This window comes from Propithecus coquereli, unplaced genomic scaffold (assembly GCF_000956105.1).
Source record: "Propithecus coquereli isolate 6110/MARCELLA unplaced genomic scaffold, Pcoq_1.0 Scaffold222, whole genome shotgun sequence".
NCBI classification, from domain to species: Eukaryota; Metazoa; Chordata; class Mammalia; order Primates; family Indriidae; genus Propithecus; species Propithecus coquereli.
Window position 1 is genome coordinate 288,317 of NW_012147412.1, and position 19,689 is coordinate 308,005.

Sequence of the window (19,689 nt, forward strand, 5' to 3'; positions counted from 1 at the left end):
GGCTGGCCCACCCTGAGCTTGTGTTGCCAAATTTGTTTGTGTTTATTTTGGTTCCTCAGCAAAACATGGAAACAAATGTGCTCTGTCCCACTGCTCTGTCTCTGCTTGTCAGAAGGTGGTGACAAGGGGGACTTGGGCCTGCCCCCTTCTTCATGGAGGCTCCCTCTCTCCCGCTCCAATTCCAGTTCCCTAAGGAAAGGTCAGGGGCTGCGGAGCAGGGTCAAGAGGTGAGCAGGGGAGAGAAGCCGTGCAGGTGAGGCCCAGAAGGGGTGGCGTCAGGGGCCTGCATTTCTTGCTAGCTCAGCTTCGGTCTTGAATAGCGGGGGCTGCCATTTAATGAGCACCTGCTAAGTGCTTTACAGTCATTCACTCAAACATATGATCAAAGACACCCACCGTCACGCTTGGCACTGGGGTGCGGCAGCAACAGAACAGGGGAAAAGCCTTGCTCTCGTGCAGTGCTCTGCTGACCCACGGCATGCAGGTATCCTCTCCTCACTTTATGGAAGGGAAACTGAGGCTCAGAAACCATAACTGCTTTGCCTCAAGTCACTGCCCGTGGTGAGTGCTTCCTCCATGGGTCCCGTACCCTCTTTGGCCTCAGTCCCCTCCTCTGTAAAATGGGAAGTCAGATGAGAGAGCTCCAGGCTCCCTTCCATCTCCGATAGTCTATGCCGAGGGGCTGGAATTGGGAGGGCACAGACACGGGCCGGTGCTCGAAGGGAAATGGAGAAATGGCCCGGCGCTGGTTTGCAGGGGGCTGGGGCTGGGGCAACAGGCAGAGGGCTCTGTTCTGAGACTGGAACACTACGGCTTGTCCTCTTGGGGGCCAGACCCTGCTGCTCTGAGAAGCTTCTTTCATCCTTGAGTTAACAACAAAATTCTCCCAGAGAGGTTCTACCTTCATTCTGACCTCCTTCATTCTATGCTGCACACCAGGTCACTGTTCAGCCCTGAGAGCCTGGCCCGGGCTCCTTCTGAGACCCAGAGAAAGGCGCTACCTTAAGGATATTTCCTGCATGGGCCACCTCTGCCTTCCGTTCCAGCCCCCAGCCCCCAGCCCGCAGTGCACATTCCAGGGAAGCTTCTTCCTGAATTACCTGGTATGGGGGAGACACCCTGCTTGGAACTTCCAAGGAAATGGTGTACAGAAGCTTCCAGATGCTCAGAGAACGTCAGGGAGGCCTCTGTCCTCCGGCTGGCCCCACAGCTGAGCCACTGAGAAGGGACACTGAGGGCTTGGGGTGCTCACAGCTGTGACTCAGGGACTTGAGGAGACACAAGGAGAGAGACAGAGCTTCCCCACCCGAGGGGTGAGAACGCTGGGACGCTGAGTGGGTGAGTGTGTGGGGTGGCAGCAGGCCCTGCAAGGAAAGGCTTACTGCTGCCCTGTCCTGGTGTCCTTAAGGTCAGCACAGAGAGGATGGTCTGAGCTACGGTGGCGAGGTCAGACCAGAGTGAGGGCCTCCTGGCCAAGCGCTTGTCCTGCTGAGCTGGGTGGTGCTGTCGGGGAGGGACTACGACTGGTGAAATCCTGAACGTCTGTGAGACAGAGGAATGCTCAGCCAGGGGCAGAGGGCTGGGATGAATGACCCGGATCCTTCCCAACCCCAGAGCCCAGGATGCTCCCCTCTCCTTCCTGTTTATTGGGAAGCACCAGTGTCGGGCAGCCATGACCTTTCCTACTCCCTCCTGCCCAGAGAGGCCCAGAGAGGCCCAGAGGGTCACATTCCACCTACGCCCCTGCCTCTGCCTCCACTGCCCTCCAAGGCAGCCCAGAACCCACCCTGCATTCCCAGGAAGCCCCCCAACCTCATCTCAGCCCTTCTCCTGCCAGGTCTTCCATTGGGAAGTTCTTCCTTGGGTCTGCCCCACAGCACACACTGACCGGGGGTGGGGAGTTCCCTGGTGATGCCGCGAGGCCTTGGGAAACGTATTGTTTGTGGCAGCATGTCAGTAGGTTTGGAGTAGCGCGGCCGGGCATGCCTGACAGCGGAAATTGGAAGCTGGCTGCTGTTTGACAGGTATATTATTCCCGCTGCCCTCGATTTATTTATCCAACAGCATACAGAGCCCCAGAAAGCTCACAGAAAGAAGGAGGGAGTCGAAGTGGAGGGAGCTCTGCAAGGGGTCAGGTGGCCTCTGTGCACCAACGTTGGTGCCGTGCGGGCAGGAGGAGCAAGGAGCCAGGCAAGTGTGGGAGGCTGGGCCCCCAAGAGAGCTCCCCCCGGGCCCCTCTGTCTGGCTTGGAGCTCCTCTGGGACCTTCCTTCTGGGCTCTAGAAGGAGGGGCTTCCCAGGCATCTTGGGCCCAGGGCGAGGGGTTCTTGGTCAAAGTCAAGTGAGGGGGCTGTGCCTCATGGGGGGGTTGAGGAAGGGACCCAGTGCACAGAGGAACGAGAGAGGTGCTAAGGAGGGTGGGGACCACACAGGAGGTGCCGGGGAAGAGCAGGGCAGCCGAGCATGGTTGTACAGGTGCAGGGGCCCATCGGCACCCAGCCAAGGGCTGAGTGAGGTCTGAGCTGGGGCCAGGCTCTGGTTGCCAAGTTGGGCGCCCAGCACAGGGGCGTGTCTACTTGGATGAGGCAACTTTTTCTAATTGGTGCAAGGGTGCTGTATAGGCCAGTGGCCAGCGGTGAGGATAAGCAGAGTATTTGGAATCAGACAGACAGAAGTCCAGGCCTGTCTTGGTTCCTTCAACCCATGTGACCCCAAAAGGCCCCCTAGCCACTCCGAGCTTTCCTTTCCTCAAAGTAAACGATAGCAAGCACAATGCCACTTTTCTGCACTACTGTGAGGAATAAATAAGGTAATCTGCATGGGATGCTTTGTAAGCAGTAAACATATAGCTTTTTAAAGGACATGTAAATGAATAGTGAGAAAAGGCAGAGCGAGCGTTCCCGCATGTGTCCCCAGAGTTGGATGGCGTGAGTCACGGGCTGTGGGGCTGGGAACGTCTGAGTGTGTCTGGCAGGTCGGGTGGGGTGTACGTCAGAACACGGGTGTGTGACTGTGTCCACCCAGATGTGGGTCTGCTCTGAGTGAGATGAGGAGATGCATCAGAGGAGCCCTTGGCTGCTGTGGGCAGGACCGGGAGTGTGTCAGCGTCTGAGAGTGACCACACGCTGACGAGCACGAGTGTGCTAGGGAGGGTGCGAGGAGGGGCACAGTGAGGTTGTGGCTGAGCAGTAGGAATGCATGGGTGTGTACGCAAGAGGGTTGGTGTGTCGGGGTCTGTGTGCAAGAGCATCTGGAGGGGCGGCGTATGTTAGTGTGCACATACACGTGTGTACACACATGCAAACACTTCAGCACGACATGAAAGCAGGCTTGGCAGAGTCAGCGGTATGTCTCCTACCTCTGAACCTGATGCAAAATTCATGGAGCATCGGATTCCAGAAACGCAGAGATGGGGGAGGAGGGAGGATTATGGCCCAGGATGAACGGTGAGTCACAGAACAGAGGGAGGCTGCCTGGAAAATCCCCTCCTCCCGGGCTCAGCTCCAAGGCTCCAGGAAACTGCCTGCCCAGCTATTTCTTGCCAGCTTCTGGTCTGGGCACTTCCTTGGCATACCATAATGACCGTCCCATGTCCCTATCCCTCAACACACTGGTGGTGAAAGCCCAGCCATCCTCAGCCTTCACAGAGGCAGAGTTGATGGGGTGACCCAGAGGTTGGGGAGCTCAGATGGGGAGAGCAGGAAGCATGGGGGACCCCCAAGGGCCCCAGTTCGTGCGGGCCTCTGTGCCCCATCAGATGAGCAGGCGGGGTGGGGGCAGGTACCAGGGCAGCAGTACCAGGGCTGAGGTATCTCTGAAATAACGAGCACCCACCCCCTTCTCTGAGGACCACAGTGGGAACTGGGAAGCAGCAGCTGGGCGGTGGGCAGTCACCAGGGCCCCCGGCCACGCGCGCTCATGTAGGCTCAGCTCCTCCCTCTCTAGGGTCGCTGGGCTGGAGTGGGAACTTCTTAGAAGGTTCATTCATACCTGCCATTTGCTGTTTCCGTCAGGGCGAGTGGCTCCGGGCTTCAGGGGAGCAAGGGCTTCAGGCCCCACACCCTGTCCTTGCTGCAACGCTGGCGTCCAGTGCCTGACCCTGGTCTGGCTGGGCTGTGTGGGGCTGGGAGGGCCCCAAGATGAGCCCTGCGTGCTGGCCCCTTTGGAGGAAGGCGCTGTGGAGACAGCAGGGCACGCAGCTGGAAGGAGCCGGGGAGCCCAGCGGGCAGGGCCCTGTCATGTCCGTTTACTCTCCACGTGCTGGAACTCGGCCCTCTGGGGAAGAGGAGGGCGACGCCAGAGAGGGAGGGGGCAGCTGCCTCCCCATCCAGGGCAAGGCACGCTCATCGGCCCCAGCCCCTGGGCCCCCGCAGTTCCTTGCGTCCTCTCCCTCTGCGTGGCCACCCCGCGTTCCTGCTGGGAGATCGAGGCTCCGGCTTTGGATGTGGCCTGGGCAGCACTGAGTTTGCATCTCTCCTGCCTGTCTCTGAGGCTGCCCGTCTCCGTTCCTCAGCCTCCATCCTTCCCCTGTCCCTGCCCTTTTCCTTCCCTCCCCTCCCCCTCTCCCTCCTTTTCTAATCTCATCTTTCTGAACCTGAAGTGCTTTGGCATTAAATCCCATGCCCTGCCGATCCTGCGGGCCCAGAAGGGTGGTAAAGAAAGAGCGAGAGAGGACAGGAGCCAGAGCCGCAAAGGCCCCTCTGCCCACTGCCTGTGGCCCTCGTCCCCCGTGGGGCTGTCACAACCCCAGAGAGGAGGGGGCTCTTCGGGGGCCATCTCGCGCACACGTACGTGCACGGCGCCATGCCTTTATAAGGAGAAGGAGGAGGCCTTTAAGTGGGAAAGAAAATAAATCAAAGCGCTGTTGGTGCTTCCTGTACATCAGGCTCTCACAGGGCAGTGAGCAGCGAGGGAGGGAGTGGGTACAGGGACCATCGTGCTGGAAGGAGGACTCATGCCGCCAGGCACCCCCAGCGGGTCAGTCCCCAAGCTCCTGACCCTGTGGCCTCCAGCCTGAGATGGAGCGTTGGGGCCCCTGGGGAGGAGGGGCCTGGTCCTTCACGGTGGCCTGCCTTTCCCGCACCCCTCTCCCCACCGCCCCCACGCCCTGCACATGCTCCGGTCTTTTCCTCGTGCCTCACTGCATAGTGTGCAGCGTTCAGAAACTTTAGCAGTAGACAGCAAACAAGGAAAGCCCAAATGCACAGAGCTTGGAAGTTGGACGGCCATGGGCATGAGTGGGGGCTGAGCACCGCTCTGCTCTGCCTGCCCAGCCACCTGCCCTCCGGTAGCCAGCTCTCTGATGGCCCCTTCCCCACCCTGTCCTGGCTTTTTTTCAGCCCTGCTCACCCTACCCCTTGCTCCAGGGCAGGGCGTGGGGGGAACTTGACCCCGCAGCCAATGAGAGCTTTCCTCACCTGGCGGTAGGATTGGTCCAGGGATGGGGAGGTCAGCTTTAGGTCATTGGTTGGGAATTTGGGGAAGGGGCTCTCTTTCCCTCAGCATTGCCAAGCTGGTAGAAGTGTACCTGGAGCTGCTTTGTCAACACTCGAGAGACTCTTCCTGAGAACAAAGCCAACACAGGACAGCAGAGCGAAGCAATAGGGAAAACAGACACTCAATAATCTTGATCTGGTGCCTGGATACAACCATGCCTGAAACACTGCAACCACATTTACTCCTGGACTGTCCACTGACGGGAGCCAATTACCCTTTTTTTTTTTCGACTTGGGTTTCTGTCTCTTGCAAAGTAAGGAGTTAATACAGAGAGGTGACTTAACCTCGCTGAACTTGAGTTTCCTCATCTGTAAAATTATCTTCCTTACGAATTCTAAAAGGACTGGTGCTGAAAAAGGCCTGGATGCCCGCCGTAGGGAGCACAGATTATTTTTGTACAAAGCCTTTGGCCATTGCTGTCGTGTGATCCTTTCACAAACCCTGTGACGTTCTTAGGACTGTGATTGTGTTGTCCCACTTTCAGAGAAGGAATCCCAGCATCAGGGATGTTACAGGTGCCAGATGGCTCCAGGTGGCCACTCTCTGTCCCTGCCCTCTGCCCTGGGAGGCTGGTCTGCAAGGACCAAGTCCACCAGACCCTGTGTCTCTGGATTCCCACGGGGCTCTGCCGATAGGGAGCCCGAGCAGGGAATCCTCTGTACCGAGGGGAGGCCAAGGTATGTGTTCCCTGCCTCTCTCCCCTCAGGGTAGCCTCAGGCTGGCCACGTCCCTTGACCAAAGGTCCATGCTCCCCACGTGGTGGCCTCTCCTTCCGGGATCTAGTAACCCCTCCCTTTCCTCGGACCTTGAGGTGTCAACAGCTCTGCTCCCACCTACTCTCCGCCAGCACATTTATAAAATGTCCCTGTGTTAACCCCTTCTTGGTTTATCCTGATTTCTGTGAGCCACTGATGTCCCTTGGAGACTGGTGGACTCTGGTTCACCTGACATCACACAGCTATTTGAATCCAGGTGTGTGGATTCTGCATCCCGTGTTTTTCATCCTACCTGGCATCACCCACTGCTCCTGGGACCTCACACAATCCCACCTCCCTCCAGGGCCCAGGTGAGCCACACTCTCTCTCTGAAGCTTTCCCAAGTCCCTGTCCTCCCATCTTGTCCCTGACAGCACTAGCCTCCCCCTTCCCTGCTTCCCTCTGCATGTGGTTTGCACTTCTGTCTGTTCCAAGTTGGTGCCTGCTTGGATACCTACCTAATCTCCCCCTGGGTGCAGGGATCATGAATCGTTCCCCCATCTCTCCAACGCCCACCATCCAGCCACCCAGCGCCAGCCTGGGACCTGGCGCATAGTCGTCCCAACTGCTCCATAGCCATTGGTTGAATTCAATGAGAGAGCCTAGAGTGGCTCCCTGTGGCGGGCACACAGGAGCCTCTGCATCAGTGGTGGCCTCTGCCTGGAACGCCCTTCCCTCCTGCAGCTGCCCGGGGACCCCCTCCTCATCCTGCCAGCCTCAGCTCGGGCATCCCGTCCTCTGGGAAGTCTTTCCTGGCCCAGTGGTTCTGCAGCAGCCCTCGCCTGGCTCTCCCATGTGGCCTGGCGTCCTCGGAGCAGGACCAGTTCATCTCAGTGCTTCGGCCTATCGCGAAACACTGTGCCTGGTGCACGATGGGTGCTCAGTAGACAGTCACAAAATGAACAACAGTGGCCCCTTCTTGTACTTAAAAATATCTCCTTGTCAGGGCATATATTAATAGCAATCTCTACTGCGTGCATCTGTGGTTGCTCTTGTGCGAATGCTGGGGTCACTGGGAAGTGTTCTGTTATGACAATGTGGCCTACGAGGGCAGGCAGCGTACCCCCAAAAGTGGAAGGACACTGCTGTTGTCATCCAGAGAAGAGGCAGGTAATGGGAGCAGGCAAGTCTCCCCTGATGGGCAGGACTGACAGCTTGGCCTGGGGCTGCGGGACCCTGGGTATCTGGAAAGCATCCTGGTCAGCAGGGGTTAAAGCTGGCACCTGCCCTGTGGCTCACTGCAAGAGCCACAATTAATTACGTGCTGAGCTCTGTGCTTGGGGTTTAGCTCTATAGCACCATTATGAGGAGGTATTTTTATCCCCATTTTTTGGACAAGAAACTGCACTGTAGAGAGATGAGATCATGCAGTTAGGAAGAGCCAGTGTCCAACTTCCAACCTGGTTCTAAAGCTTGTGACTACAGATGAGGTGGAGGCAGAGAGGATCAGAGGGAGGGACCCTGTGGGGGCCCCGACCCTGACAATGAGCCACTGTGCCTTGTAAGTCTGATCACTTCGCTACCTGTGATTTGGTGTGTGTCTGTCCCCTTGGCCCCGTGAGGCTGAGGTGTAGGGACCTAATAAGAGGGTGACATGGCCAGGCTTGGGCCAGCGTTGCAGGGAAGCAAGCCTGGCCCGAAGCCTGAGTATGGGTCAGCTAGATGGTGAGACTTGGGCACAGAGCCAGGATCTCTGCTTCCCCCCATGCCAGCTGGCATAGTGTGAGTGGGCCCGGGCACCCACGGGGCCCCCCCTCCTCCACTGCACAGCCTAGCACAGCACTGGGCTGGAAAGGGAAGGAGACCCTCAGAACACTTGGGCTCAATGTAGGGTTGGCAGGACTCGACTCTGAATGTTCTAATTGCAGAAAAACCACACCTTAGATGAGCTTCCAAAGGGGCAACCCCGCCCCCTTGTGTCCCATCATTCCTCCCAGCCCCCTGCTCTGGTAGCCCTGGAGAAATGCAAACACATGCCCCATAAGCCCAGTGAAGGCAGATGGTCTGTCCTTTGCTCCCAGATCCATGGCAAACCATACAATTATAAACCAAATGGAAATAAATTTCTAAATTATGTACTGTTTTAGCTTTTTGGTTCCACATTCAGCTCCAAGTTGGTTCTGGAGGAGGAACAGGGGTGTCCAGGGTCAGGGAAGCAGAGGCTGGGACTGAGCCTTGGGCTCCCACCCAGCCTCCCTAGAACCCTGCAAAGACACCTGGGCAGCACAGAATCTCCCTCCCTCCCTCTCTGTCCCCCTCCCCGCCTTTTGGGTAGCCCAAGGGAGAGAGGCTCTGGATCCCGGTGGGTAATGCGGTATCGACAGCTTGCTTCTCTCTTCTCCGTGGCCAGCTCAGTGCACAACAGATCAATCTGCAATCAGCCCAAGCTGATTCCAGCCCAAGCACCAGCACTGGTGTAACTCGAGGGCTGATGTTGGGGTGGCGGTCACCTGCTTTCCGGCCTGGGTTCCATGGTGAGAGCTGGAGGGAGGAGGAGGTGGAACTGGCGCAGTTGGGGTATCTGGGGGTGCCGCAGACCCACCGGATCATAATCCCATTAGTGGGGCCTTAGCATTTGAGTGGTTCACAAGCTTTTGGGTGATTCCAATGAGGTGACAGGCGGAGAAACTGAGGCTCCGAGAGAAGCAGCCTGCTGAAGCCCCTGAGGTCAGTGGTGGGCAATCACGTGAGTGATGGGGGTTGGGTGGGCTTGGGGCTTCCTGGAGGAAGGGCACTTGAACAGGGATTGCAGGTCGGGAAGAGGGGTGGCTTGGCGGAGGGAGGGGGTGGGATGTTCCTGCAGGAAGAAGGGCTGGAGCAAAGACTTCTAAGTGGAACTGAGCACATTGCATTCTCTTCTGGAGAGGAACTAAACTCGTGGAGAGAGAGAGGCCCTGGTACCATCCTCGGTTTGTGCTCCAGAGAGGAGCAGAGGCTGAGGGAAGCTGCCACTCTGTTATGCCAAGTCCAGGAGGGCATCCCGGAAGAGGAGGAAGATAGATTTCAGGTGGACAGGAGGCAGAGCAGCAGGCAGAAGGGAGGCGGCAGTCCAGCCCCAGGGGAGGCATGAAAGTGGGAGGAGCCAGCAAATGTACGCGGGAGTCTGGTTCCGCCGCTGTCAGCCACTTAACCACACCATGCCTCAGTTTTCCCATTTGCAAAATGGGGATAAAAATACCAGTTGTCTCTCAGGCGAGTGTGAAGAGAAAATGGAACAGCATAGGTGAGGTTGCTTTTGAACTGGGAATGGCCATATGAGCGTAAGAATCTTGGTCCGGAGACCCACAGACGAGGGTTTGAATCCCAGCTCTGCCACTTCCTGCTGTGCAACCTGCAGACAAGTTACTTAAGTGTCGTCATCTGTAAAATGAGGACAGTGAACCTCTACATCACAAGACAAATGCATGAGTTCAGTGGGAGACTGTGTCCCTGGCACACAGTGGCTCCATTCACGTCACTGTTCCTTTGCTAGGGCAGCACGTGGCTGCTGGGAGAGTGGCATGCAGACCGCACGTCACTCTGACCAGCAGTCTGACCTCACCTGCCCTCCCTGAGCCCCAGTTTCTGCATGTAGAAGATCAGAACGCTAGCGCGAACCTCGGTGGGTTGCGGTGAGAATTAAAGACCCTGAGAAGAGGTCCTGGCATACTGGAGGCATTTAATAACTGGAAGGGACAGCCATCAGCCAGAATGGGCAGACAAAGGCCATGATGAATCAACGGGCCGGGCCGTGGAGCAAAGGAGCGCCAGTCCCGACTGGCACCAGTGTGCACACCTCTGACCACCAGGGGCTGACCCTCGCCTGCCCCTCCTCCCTCCCTTTGGTCTGGACCAAGCCCCCGGGCCCAGCCCCGAGGCCAGTCTCTGGCCTCCGCACCTGGCATTGATGGATGCTCAGGCAGGCGATGGCCAGGGCTGCAGCCAGGATCGATACTCTAATCAACGCCACACGGAACCGCCGGCGTTTTTTCCCCACCCCAGACTGGGGTGGGCTGCGGGGTGTGGGGAGCTGCCGAGAGGAGAGAGATGAACTCCAACGCTGAGTGCTCCGCTCAATGAATAATTGAATCGGCGGTGGGCAGGAGGAAGGGGCAGCGGGAGCACACACGTGGGGATGGGGAGGAGCCCCTCCACCTGTGATGGGGCCTGAGGCAGGGTCTCCTGGTCACCCTGGCCAGGGGCAGGCATGTAAGACAGGGCACAGGCTCAGGCGGGGGAGGACGCATCTCTCCTGCTTGCGGGACCTTCTGCCCACACTGAGTCCCTGCTGCATGCCCTGCCCCTTTGCCATGACAGCTCAGTGTCCCCACTGCGCTCCCTGCCTCCTTCAAAGTCCTGCCTCAGGGATCCGGGCTCCCACACAGACTCTGGAGACCTTTCCTTCCATGCAGCCCTGCAGTGTGTAGGGTGGGTGGGCCAGGCCCAGGCCATGTCTGGGGGCTTCAGAGTCCCCTTCTGTGTGGAGCTCCAGTTCTTCCTCCACCCAGGGTCCAGAGCCTTCTGTCTGGGAGCTGATCGCTCTGTTCCAGTCCTGCTCTGAGTAGGGTGTCTGGGTCCGGCCTGCTCACCTGCAGCAGGGGTGTTTGTCTCCCTGTCGGCCTGCTCACGATGTGCCAAACTTTGCTCTCCTGAGCGGCCACCACAGTGCTGTGCCTGAGAATGTGCCGAGGCCCCCTAAGCCCCTTGTGCCCTGCCCCATTGCCTCTTTGAATCCGGCCTGCATCGCCACGGCCCCGCACACACCCCACTGCACTCCGAGAAGCAGGTCTGGGCCTCTCCCTCCCCCAGCTGCCCCTGTGCTGAGAGGCTCACGGGCTAGGCCTCTGAGCCCTGCGGGGGTCACACCAGCTGCGTGACCTCAGATAAGTCACTTCATCTCACTAAGCCTCACTTCTCAGCTGTAGAAGGGAAAGGATCCTCTCTGCCCCGCTGGCCCCACAGGGTTTCTGAGGGAGAAAATGTGCTAATGCTTCCTAATGGCCTGCGAAGGCTCTGCCGGGCAGTGGCGGGACTGGCTGAAGCGCAGGTGCTGACTCCAGACCTGGTGATGTCAACCCACCAACCCCCACAGCCCTTCGGCACGGAAACACAGGAATAAAAGCCTGGGTGGATGTGGGGAGACTTTGTGTGAGCTCAGGAGATCAAGAGCACCTTTGGGGCTGGACCGCCGAAACCAGGCTCTCCTGCTGTCTCCCACCCCGTTCTTGCCTGCCGGTCCGGGTCCTGGTTATGGCTCTGCCAGGGCTCAGCTGTGTGACCTCAGGCCTGCACCGGTGCCCAGGGTCAGGGCTCAGAGAGAAGGCAAGCGTGGCCGCAGAGCCTAACTGGGCTGGGTGCCAATGGCCTTGATGAGCCGCCTGGCTTCAGCATGGCGCTCGCTCGGCAGTAGAGACCACTCCTGGCCAACCCCCTGTATGCCTCTCCCTACACCACCCGAAATGCCATAGCTAGGAGAGACCTTGGAGGACTGTCAGGTAAGCTTAAGCACAGAGAGGGGAAGAGACCAGCTCGATGTCACGCAGCAGTGGATCCCAGGATCCTGACTCTGGGGCCACCACTCTGTACGGCAGACCAGTGGTTTGCAAACTGGGTTCCTAGGATCCCCAAGGCCTGCAGAGATGCCCTGGGGATGCCATGATGGGGGAGGGTGAAGAGGGCTGGAGCGATTAGGGCTTTATTTCCTCTTCCCTATCTCTCCACTTTAGCCACAGGTGCTCCCTCCTCTTTGATCTGTATTTCATTTCTGGGTAAAATGTATGAAAAACAGAATTGTATCGCAAGAAAACAGTGTGAAGACTGCTGCCCTGCACCCCACCGCACCCCCTGACTGGCACCCAGTGCCCTTTCCTGGCCACGCCCTATTTTGCCCTTCCCCTGTCAGCCGCTCGCCCTCATCTGCCCCCTGGACGGTTCTGAGCTCCTCTCCAGACCACATTCCCTTCCACACCCCTCCAAAAATCACAGTCAACCTTCCAACTACCCAACCCTAGTGACTAATCTCCGCTGACGATATAATGGGCGAGAGCTTCCCAGGCATGGATTTGTATTTTAACAGGGACCTTCTGGAGATGGTGCCTAAATTTGTTTTAAAAGTCTCGGGGAAGCTAGTCGGGGAGATGCTTCTGGACAAGAGGACTTTGGGGGCTTCTTACCCCCTTCCTGTGAACGCAAATGCCTGTTCTTTGGCCTGCAGCAGACACCGCCCCACCCGTGGTGCTTCTCGGTGCTGTGAGGACAGGGGCGGAGGCGGTAGGTGGGAGGGTGGGGAGGACACAGGCAGGTGCCCACTGCCTGGCTTCGACGCCTGGCTCATGCTGACCCTGGGCAAGCGCTGTGCCTTCATCCCCTGCTTGGAAATGGGGCTAATGGTGGTCCACTCCGGCTGTGATTGGCAGGGTGTGAGCAGAGGCAGATGGATACCCTACAAATGACTCACACCCACCGAAGCCCTTCCACACCCCACTCTCGGTCCCGTGTAATCTCCACAGTCCTCTGTGAGGTATGGACCGTCAGCACCCCCTTTTCACAGGTGGAGGAAGGAGGCTCAGAGCAGGTCTACACACCCTCCAGGGCTGACTCTCCAGCCCCACCCACCTCCCTAAAGCTGCCTGAGTCTGGTGGGTTTCAAGGTCAGGCTCACACCCAGGGTCCCCTGCAGAGAGCACCTGCTGCCTCCCGGAGGCCGCCCCCTCTTCCCAGACAGGTGACATCCTCCCTGGTCCCCTCTCCAGTCTCTCTTCTAAGTCTTCTTCTTCCGGAACTTTGTCGCTGAGCCACTGCATCCTTCCATCTGTTCTGCTCCTCCTCACTGTGGCTGGAGGGCCTGACCCAGTTTAGGGGTGGCTGGAGAGGGAAGGCTGTGTGTGTGCGTGTGTTATGTGAGAGTGTGAGTGCCCGGATGGGGGTGTGTGTACGTGTGCGTGTGTGTTTCCGTGCATGTGCACACGGATGCATTTCTGGAGCGTGCAAAACAGGGAGCACACAGTGGGCCGTAAGAGTTCTAGACCCGATGACAGAGCTGGAGAACTGCAGCTGGGCTCCGCTGGCGACCAGCCGTGTGTTTGCAAACTAGGACGGACTCCGGCAGGGAGCAGGTGCTCAACGTGTGCCCACCGAAGACACAAGCGTGTTCCTGGTGCAGGCTCAGGCGAGCAGTGTCCCGGGCAGGGCCACGGCAGGGGCCTTTCTCCTCCCAAGGCAAAGCGTCCTTGTCAGCATGGCTGTCTGCAGGGGCTGCTGTCTGTGACTGTGTGTGTGTGTGCGGGGTGGGGGGTCCTCAAGCTTTCCTAGCCAATGCCCAGTCTGTGGACCCCATCCTGGACATAGAGCAGAGCAGTCTGCCAGGTTCAGCAGCACAGGGCTGGCCTGCCCATCTCCACCTGCCTTCAGTACCCTCTGTGGGAGCCATGGTGGAAACTTCTCAGGCCCTGGGCTCATACAGGCCTGGGGGTGAGTCCTGCACTGACTAGCTGGGGAACCTCGGGCAAGTTGCCTAATGTCTCTGAGCCTCACCTTCCTCTTCAGCAAAAGGAGGCTCATCCTCTCTGTCATGATGGTTGCTAGGGGGTTTTAAGAGGATGAAATGTGCTGGAAGAGACCTTCCTAAGAGGGCACTGCTCTTTCATCTCACCTGTGAAATAGGGATATTCGCTTCCGCATCTGTCCTGAGCCCAACGTATAGACTCGAGATGACTCAGGCAAAGCTCCTTGCACAGTGCACGGCACGCGGCAGAAACTCCACAGTGGTGATTCCATGGCTGGTCCTCCCCGCAGGCCAGCCCTGTGCTGCTGAACCTGGCAGACTGCTCTGCAGCCCGTTAGCCAAGCCCAGGAGCTATCTGGGGTGTTTTGTCTTCCAGTGTCCCAATGTCCCAGGCAAATCACCCTGGAACTGATTAACTTCCTAAAGTCAGCTTGTCTCTGGGACAAACCAGTCCCTAAGACCACTGTCTGGGGGCACTGGTGGGGCTGGGTGCCTGGGCTGGGACAGGCCGTTTGGCTCTGGAGCGTTTACAGTTAGCCCTTGTCCTTCACCTGCTGCCTAGTGTGCAGACGGAGGAGACGGGGTCCAGGGGCAAGGGCTTGGTGGGAGGCACGTGCCCTGCTGGCTGCTGGCTAGTGTGCTGGTCTGGAAGGGAAGAGAAGTTCGGGAAGCTGCAGCTTGACCTCACAAAGCCGCATCTGGAGTCTGTGAGTGAGGAGACCTGAGCTCCATCACTGACCTACTCCAGCGCCCACGGGCAAGGATGAAGCTGCCTGGGCATCAGTTTCCCCTCCTGTGAGATGAGGGTGAGCCTCGGCATTCCCTGAAGGATCTCAAGGGCTGATAAGACGTCGCAGATAGCAGACTCCTCTCCGAATAGCAGGCGCAACCTTGATCATCTCTGGGCAGGTTTCCAGCCTCTCGCCTAAAGATTCATCTCACCTGTGGTGCCTGACATCCGCCCTCCTTTGACCTCCCTGACGAGTGTCCCGGGCCACTGGCCTGCAGCGAGTGGCTGATGGGCTGAGACCCTCCCAGCACTCCCCGTGGCCTGGCACCGGCCCTCGCTGGAGAACACATTTCTGCTCCATTAGGCCGGCACGTGAAATGTGTGCGAAGCTTCCGATGGGAGCAGGAGCTGCCGCGACATAAAACATGCAGAAAATGAAACACTCAGTCTCCTCCTGGACCTGGTAATGGCCATTAGGCCGCATGTTATCAGCCATCAGAGCGCGGGGCCGGAATGGAGCCCAAGCCGACTCCTATCACGGCCCGTGGATAAACAACTCGGCTTGTGGCAAATAAAACGGGAAAGTTGAAATACAGTTGCCGTTTAGTTCAAGTTGGATATTAATAGCTTCGGGGACAGGCTCAAAAAGAAAGAGGGGAGGGGAAGGAGAAGGAAGAAAGGGAACTGTGAACACCATTAACATCCAATTTCCTCAGAGGATCAGGATGTCTGAGGCTCTGGGAGCCGGGGGAGGGAGGGACGAGGTGCTACTGTCGGAAGGTGCTGACGCTGCAGTTTTCTTCCCAGGAAGCAGCTCCCGGTCATGGCCGAGGGGCGAGGATGCTGCCGGGATGGGGAGGCCTGGGCACCGTGGGGCACCCCACCCCTCCCTGGCACCTCCCAGTGCCCGAACACATGTCCCCAGCTCCATGACACTGTGCATGTTGCTCTCTGGCCTGTAGTGGGGGGACATGACCACACCCACGCAGATGTGCTGTGTGACCTGCCCACATCCGCTTACTGGGCTGGTGCACCCTTCCCCAGCTGCCATCTGCAGAGACCTGCCCCAGGCCCAGGAGGTCACCTCCAACCCCTCGTTATGCAGCCCACTCGGAGTACAACGGGCTGAGCCGCTTGCTGGAGTGGGGATAACTTTCTAAGCTGATTTATACTCCAGAGTGACATGTGCATCAGGCCGAGGGGTGGCTCCCCCTGAGACCCCGTCCTTCCATAGGCCACTTCCCTCACTCTTTCATGGGTTTTGCCTAAAGGAAGTCACATGCCCTGAGTCTCTGCCCCGAGCTCTGCTTCTAAGAAGCCCAGACCTAAGACTAGCTGGGAGGCCTGGGGAAAGTCACTTCCCTCTTCCCGGGCCTCACTGCCCACGTCTGTGAAATGGGAAATAACATCAGATTATGGGATTGCCGAGACTATCCAAGGCGATGTTGCAGATGGACAACTTTGCCCTCTGTCGGGGACTTGGACTAGTGTCCTCTTGCCGCTGTAAGCGCATTTATTATCTCACAGTTGTGGAGGCCAGAAGTTCTCGGTGGGTCTCACCGGACTAAAGTCAAGGTGCTGGCAGGGCTGCATTCCTTTCTGGAGGCTCTGGGAAGAAATCTGTTTTCTCGGGGGTCCCACTTGTAGGGGCTGCTGCGTTCCTGGGCTCTGTGGCACCATCCTCCCTCTCCAAGCCAGCGATGGCTGCCAAGCCTTTCCCTGCTGCGTCAGTCTGACCCCGACTCTCCCGCCCCCTCTTTGACTTATTAGGACCCTGTGATTACACGGCCCCCACCCAGGTAATCTAGGATAATCCCCAGCTCAAGATCTTTAACTTACTCATACCCACAAAGTTGCTTTTGCCACATAAGGTCACGTAGCCCCAGGCTCTGGGGATCGGGAGAGGGACGCCTTGGGAGGGGCGTTATCACCTACCCCAGGAGCCAGTGGACCTGGCTCATGCATGCGTATTTGCTCCCGTAGACAGGAGGCTGCCTCACCTCTTTGAGATTATTTCCACTTCTCTGAAGATCCCCCTGAGGATCAAAGGGTATAACGGCGCGAGGTGATTTGCGAATGTGCGTGTGGAAGGAGAGTCTTCCCCCACAGGGTGCTGCCCGTGGATTCCGCACCCCACCATGCTCTCCTCTCCTCTGAAGACCTTACGCTTATCCTCCTGTGGACAAAGTTTTCTGGAAATGCCTCTGTAGGGGAAGCAGCTTGACTTGCTCATAGGGATGGGGTCAGGAGGTCTGGGCTTCTGGGCCTGGCTGTGGACAGGGGTGAGCGGCGCTCAGCCATTTCTTACCCACCGTCTGCGCAGAGTGTGTCTGCCTGGGGCTACCTTTCAGGAAGGTCTGGGCGTCCACGTGGAGAGGGAGGAGCAGCTGCACAGGAATCGGGTTCTGTGGAGTAAGGAGGTGCTTGGGACTGAGTTGCTGGCCATGGCAGGATCAGAAATTTGGCCTGTGGCAGCTGGACTTCTGTATGTTCTTTGTTTATTCTCTAAAGTTCCTTATAAAAAGGTGGCCTGTGTCAGCCGTGCTGAAGGGAAGAGAAGAAGGGGGTCTGGGAACACTTGGGCCAGAGAGAGGGGCAGCAAGGGAAGGGGTCGTGGAGTGGGACAGCAGAGGTGCACATGGGGGTCCCTGGCAGGGGCAAAGCTGGCCAGGGCATCACCTCTTCTGGGAAGTCAGCCCAGTCTGGTTAAGCATCCCCTACTTGTGTCACCCCATGGTGGTGACTTGGGCAGTCATCCGTACACCCCACTGGACCGGGAGACCCTGTGGACAGGCACTGTCCTAGTCCTGCATGTCGGCAGCCAGCACAGGCTGGACGCAGAGAGTGCTCAGTGACCACTCACCAAGGCAATGCACCCGCGAGGGAGCCAGGGTCTGTCACGCCTCATCCCTTCTGCCTCACTGGTGGGTCTGTCCCCACAACTGAGCCTGTTACCAAAAGCTTGGCACTTGTCCTCAAAGCCACAACAGAAGAACAAGAACAAGTAGGTTGAGGAGAAGGAAAGGGAAGTTTATTACTTTGCCAGCAAAGGAGGAAAACGGTAGACTATTGTATCAAAATCCGAATTCCTGTACTTAAGCAGAAATACAGAGTTTTCAAAGGGAGGGCCCTCAGTTCTAGGCTACTGTCGTTTAACTACAGTTAGTGATTTTAATCTTCCCATCTCTGCCATCTCTGCACCATCTCTGCCGAAGACAAAGCCATGACCCCACCCACCTGGGAGGCCCACCCAGACCTCCAGGACAGGCCCCTTCCCCTCCCGACCACCTGCTGAGTCAGGGATGCAGGTCTTTGGTTCCCAGAAAGTGTGGGGGAACTTTTAAAGAGACAGAAAACATCTTTTGCCATTTTTTTTTCCCAGGCCATTCCCTCTGTTACAAGCCAAGTACCCATAATTCCCTGGGGACAGAGCCCAACCTTCTGTATGTTTTAAGAAAAGCTCCTTGAAACTTTCCATTTGGCTTGACAGCCACGATGTGAGTACTGGCCAGGAGACAGGAGGTTTGAGAGCAAGACTGCTCTGCTAGAAATCTCTGACAGACCTTGGGCAAATCACTTCCCGTCTGGACTTCATTGTCATCATCAATTAAGTGAGGCTTTGGTCTGAATCAATGAGTCTCAAATTTTAGCTGGGATCAGAATCACCTGGAGGGCTTGTTAAACCGCAGATTACAGGGCCCCACCTGGAGTTTCTGGTTCAATAGATGAAGAATTTGCATTTCTATTAGGTGTTGCTGCTGGTCCAGGACCACTGGTTTCCAAATGCTGGTCTGGTTGCCTCCAAATCACCTATGGGGTTGTTAAGCAGACCTAGATTCCTGGACCCCAACTCCAAAGACTTGGATTCCATTCATCTGGGGTGAATCTGTACCTTCTTATCAAAATTCCCAGGTAATTCTGATGTGGAACCATATTTGGGAACCCCAGGCTGCATGGTCTCCAAAGTTGTTCTTGATTGTTTTTTTTAAAAAAGAGTTTTATTGTGGTATAATTGACATAAATTGCACATATTTAACATATTCGATGAATAAATTTGGCACATGTATATATCTGTGAACCTTCACCACAATTAGGATACTGAACATATCCATATCCCAAAAGTTTCCTCATACCCCTTTGTAATCCTTCCTTCCTGCCTCTCCCCTCTCCTAAATTTTTAACTACCTGTAGTTCTAAACTGGGTGGATGGTTTCCACTCTGAAGGCAGGGGTGAGGGTTTACAAACGAAGATGGTTTCGTCTCGGGCCCACTGAGAGGAGGTGTACACAGTTAGGTAGCATCTCTGCAGGGACAGCGTGGTGCTGGGGTTTGGAGAACGAGGACTGGAGAAGATGCTTAATTGGCAAAGCCAGGAGTGTGGTCAGGCGATGATGTTACGGAGGCTAATGGAGGTCAGAATTATCTTCTATTGAGAAAGCCTCCGCATCTACCCTGGTGAAGGGAAGGAAGGGGGAGTAGTGCTGAGCCCCAGTGAGAGCAAGAAGGGGCCAGAGAAGGGGGAGGCTAGCAAAGGGCGGTGGTGATAGCATCCAGATGGGAATAGACCTGGGCAGACTATGGGGTAGAATTTTCCTGGCAGGGCCTGGGGCTCTCAGCTTTGGTTCCTTCTATTCAGTCAATTTAATAAAGGTGTATTAAACACCTTTGAGGTGCCAGGCACTGTGCTAAGCCCTGGGAAATACAGTCTCCTATAGGCGCTGTTAATAAATGCCGTCGTTGCGGTGATGGAAATAGCACAGAAGAGATGGCGTAGTGCTAGGGAGGTGCACCCGCAGCCCAGCCGGGAGGTTCTGCAAAGATGTCCCTGTCATGAGTCGCATGCAGGTATGAATGTCGGAACTGAAGATGGCAGAGAGATAGCTCCTCAGGGCAGCAACTGATGCTTGAGAGTCTGATGGTGACAGGAAACAGAACCTGAGCCCTGGGGAGTGGAGACCAAATCCATGTCACCTGGGAGGGCAGTGAGTAGTCCAAATACTCAGGGAAGGCAGAATACCTGTGCATCATCATAAAAGCAGGGCATGTCCTTCCTGCATGGGATTTGACCACCCCTGCGTCATGCTTAGAGTGTGTGTGTGTGTGTGTGTTTGTGTGTGTGTGCAATAAACCACACTTCAATCTTTCACTCATTCATTTATTCATTAAATGAGTCAACTAATTTATTTACCTGTTGGAAGCTAGGCGCTCTGCTGGGTGGGGGTACAG